Source organism: Papaver somniferum, unplaced genomic scaffold (assembly GCF_003573695.1).
Source record: "Papaver somniferum cultivar HN1 unplaced genomic scaffold, ASM357369v1 unplaced-scaffold_128, whole genome shotgun sequence".
Lineage (NCBI taxonomy): Eukaryota > Viridiplantae > Streptophyta > Magnoliopsida > Ranunculales > Papaveraceae > Papaver > Papaver somniferum.
The window spans coordinates 1,546,087-1,550,690 of NW_020621936.1; positions in this window are offsets into that span (position 1 = coordinate 1,546,087).

The window sequence follows — 4,604 nt, forward strand, 5'->3', positions numbered from 1 at the left end:
AATGATTTCATTATTATATATAGGTCAGAATACATCTACTTTTGCGAAAGTTAGCTGCGCTCATCAAAAGAAAAAGTAGTTGGTTGTCTAGCAGTGTCTCCATTTTCTGCTGGAAAAGATCTCTCGTGTCTTTCATAAAATGAACAACAAGGACTATCCTGAAATCGACAGTTTTCAAAATGGTTTTCTAAGAAATAACCTAGACTGAGCACTAAATTGTCGATATATACTTCTTTATTCTACACTGCATATATTTCTTTATCCAAGCCCCGTCTTTTTCTTTTGTTTTGGATAGCCTAGCTTTTTTGTTTTCTCCTTCTTTTTCTTTTTCTTTTTTTCCTAAGGCAATTTTGTCCATGAGTCATCTAGTACGACCAGGATGTTTGGTCCATAGATTGTTTTGCTCGTAGTCATTAAAAAAGAATCATTTTAGATTGGGAACTGCTACATTCACTAACCTTTTCCACCGCAAAATCTCCCGACAGAAAAAATGGACAGATGAGATTTAAACTCTCAACATTTGGTTGGTAGATGGGCTGATGTGGGTCCCATTCCTATTAGACGCAGGATTTTCACGCGTGATTATTGGTAGGTAGGTTAATCATTTTCGTTATAGATCTGGAGGCTTCATAAGCTATCTAATATCCGAACTTTGGGGAGTGGGACTTATGCATGTGAAAAGTCAAATTTACCCTTACTACATAAATAAATTATAATCTAACTATTTATTTATTTTTGGAAAAAAAAAATCTTTTCTTCTTTTTCTTCTCTTCTCCTTCTTTCATCACGATCAAGATGATTATCATTTAAAAACCTTCTTCATCTTCTCCATCACAGCGTGATTCTCTATCGCATCGTGATGAAAATAAGGATCATAAAAAACAATATTTTTTTTCCATTCTTCTTCTTCATCTTTTCCATCGTGTCGTGATGATAAAAAAAAACCAAAACTAAGAAACGCACAATTTATTTTTATTTTGGATAGGCCAAAAAATTCGGTTCGATTAAGTGGAGCAAAAGAAACAGTTTTTGAAACTGTACACGGCTGGGAGTTCTTATTTTCCCCACCGTAAATCCTATATTACAGTTGAGAAATGATAATTACTAATCGTAACCCAGTAAAAATTTCCAGCCGTAAAAAGGTGTCCACGCTTAGGAAATCCTAGCTGCAAGCGGTTCTAATAAAATAAAATAAAAATCTCGGATAGGTTTTCTCCGCCGAACGTGCTTGTTTCGGCTAGGCTTCCCAGTCGTAAATTGTATTTTCGGCTTGGAAAACCTAGCCGAAACAATTTCTGATAATTACTGAAACAAAGAAAAAACACTTTCGGTTGGGAGTTTTTCATTTCCCAACCGTGAAAATAACTTACGGAGGAGATTGCCTCAATTCCGAGCCGTAAATTACCAATTACGGCTGGGTCGACAATATTTCCCAACCGTAACTGCAACAAAAAAATTTAAAAAAATTGATGGATTTAACCGGATTGGATCTACAAAATCCTCAAAATATAAGCATCCCCTAAGAACTTTGAGGATATACTTCATCATATTGGGTGGTTGATTTCCGTAAAAAAATTTAAAACTAAAATCTTCAAAATCATCTACTGAATCAAATAAAAAAAAATGATGAAAAAAGTTTTGATTTCCAGAAATTATTCGAATGGTTAATCCTAATATATACACTAATTGTAATTAGTTTAGTTAATCATTCTAATTAGCACTAATCTAACCGGGTGCTTTATCTATTATACAAAATTGTTGGATAGGAGGTTATAAGAATTACTATTCCATGACCCAGTGCAGCCCAAAAAACCTAGCGAGGATGCAACCCCAATAATAGTTTTTAAAAAAAGTATTAGTTCAAAATGCTAGGGTTAGCATATCCCAACAGGAGAAAAATGGGATAGACTTCTCTTTACATTCAAGAATTTCTGCATCATGAATCTCATCGACACAAATGTGTTGCTTATCACGTGGGTTTCGAAGGGGATTTATATATACTTAGACCAATAAATAATTAAGACATAACTTTGTAGTTGTAGGAAAACCACAGTATACCAAAGAACAACGATTATCAGTCAAGTATTCACGATGGAGGTACTAGATTTGAGAGTATAGTATGTTAAATATCAAGACACCAGAAATTTACGTGGTTCAGTGTTAAAAAGTACATCCAGGGGGTGATTTCGCTATGATTTGCAGAAGATTACAAGTGCTCAATGTGGTAGAAGGATGCTCGATCTCGGTGGTTGTATCTCTCACAGTCTGATTTGAACCCTTAAAAGCTCAACCCTTTCTACATTGTTTTCACTCTCTTATATGGACAAAACTCTCTAGTTGGAAACAACTATTTTCACTCGATGGTGCATTCAGAGAAGCTTTCTATTATGGATGACTTGCGATATGGTTCATCTTCGTTAGCAAATGTTCATATAGCGAAGCTTGTTCGACTATTTTTTCAATATATTTCATTATTAATCCTAAAAAGACCAGGGTACACAAATACAACATAATCGTTTTGTTTCAACCTATAAGTCATCTGCCGAATGTGATAGTCTATGGACAGAACCGAGACAATACGGAAATTCAGTTCACACTTCGTGTAATTGTCTATGAATACGAGATCGAGACAATACAAAAACAAGATAACTTGTTTGATTGACTATGGATACAAGATCAAGACAATATTACAACAAAGTGTGTTACTTGATAGTAGGTTCGGTAATAACCAAACTCTATAGGGTCACTATCAAGTAATGCGTAGTTAACTTAGATGTGTATTTTAGTTTATTATAATAAACAATTATAATGCGGAAATCAAAGTAAAAGACACGACAAGATTTTTTTGACGAGGAAACCGCAAATACATAAAAACCCCATGACCTAGTCCAGTTTTGAATACTTTCATAATTAAGCCGCTACACCAAATCTAATACCAACTTCGTATAGTTGAGACCAAGCAGACTACCCCTAGCTACTGAATTCCCTCAGTATCACTGCGCCTTCGACTTCTAGAGTCACGCACGTGAATATCAAGTCCTTTGGATCGTATTCCAAACATCAAAGGAAGAATCTGTTTGGCAGCCACTCTTAATCAATCTTGCTACAAGATTTAGATGAGTCGTTGACAAAGGCTCTTATGTTTAATCTAATAAACTCTTTTTTTTGGTTAAATTAATCTAATTTAACTACCTAAATAGTCAAGTATAGATTCGCACTCAATCAATATAAATCTCAAAGAGAAATATAGAGAATGTCGATCACACGCAACTAATCAATCGATAAATCGATTCTAGTTGGATCCCAGCCGATCAAGGTTTGTGCACACAATTTAAAAAATTCGAAAACTAATAAGAAATCTTTTTCGTCTTCAAATCTTCTTTTATCTTCAATAACCTGCACAACACCACCTGAATCTCTTGTGATCAATCACACACAGAACAGAGTTTGTTAACAATGGATTATCACAAGATGTCTTTAGATCTAACAACAGTTCTGAAGATCTCGTCGATACTCTGATCTAGTTTGAGTGAATCTTATATCAAAAGAAAAGATCCTCAATCATAAAAAAAACTAGGTACAATCAAAATTTCAACAACCATTAGTCAATCAAATCAATCGAAAACTAATAACACTGTAATTATCTAGTTTCCCACCAACGGTACTCGTAGAGCTTCTTGATCCCACAAAAATCTTTAAACGAGCGGTCGTAAGAGATTTCACCTAATTAGGATGCTTTCCTCTCTGAATAGACGGCTCTACCAGAAACAACAAGAAATGAAGTTTACCTGACTCTTAACATAGTTTGCTAGAAATGCAAACTTAGATATTTATAGACCAAGGATGTTTGGATAATGATAGGTGTAGAATACACCTGATTTATTATCTATTGGTTATGCTTTCTTTGTTATTTTTCTTGTAAATTACGTATACCACGCGTGCTTTGAGTTTTATAGCTACTCTGGAGTCGCACGGAGGAAAAGAAGAAGAAATCACCCAATTTGAGCAAAAAGGGGGAAATTGTCATTTCACAGAAGAATACTATCTGGAGCCCAGCCAGGTTAAGAGGCAACTCTATTTGGAGGAGTACTAAATACAGATAGCTAAGGTTAAGGGGCTGTCAATGGGTGGTTGTATCCAAGCACAGTGAGTGCAAATAGCTGTCCCACTTTTATAACCCCAAAATTGATTTTCTCCCATTCATTTGTTATTACACCTGAAATTGAGAAGAAATAAAACAGCCGCCACTGCTGTTATTTCCGTGAGATTGAAACCGAGAAATTGAAGAAGATGGTGTTGGTAATGGAGAAAATAGAAATTGAGAAGCTGGTGAAGATCGATTATCTATGGATGAATAGGTTTTGAAGTAAAACTGAGAGACAGAGATGTAGGATCGAGCAAGAGAGAGGAGAGCACACGCGGAAGCAAATAAAAGACTACATTGATAATCAAATTCGGTGTACAATTCTTATGGCTCAATAACCTACTTATAGTCTCACAAACTTGACGGTCACTCAAAGTACTTTCCTAATAAAATAAAACTCTAAATAAAGCACACTTCTAGAAACACAAAGAAACTCTAAACATATTAAAACTCTAAATAC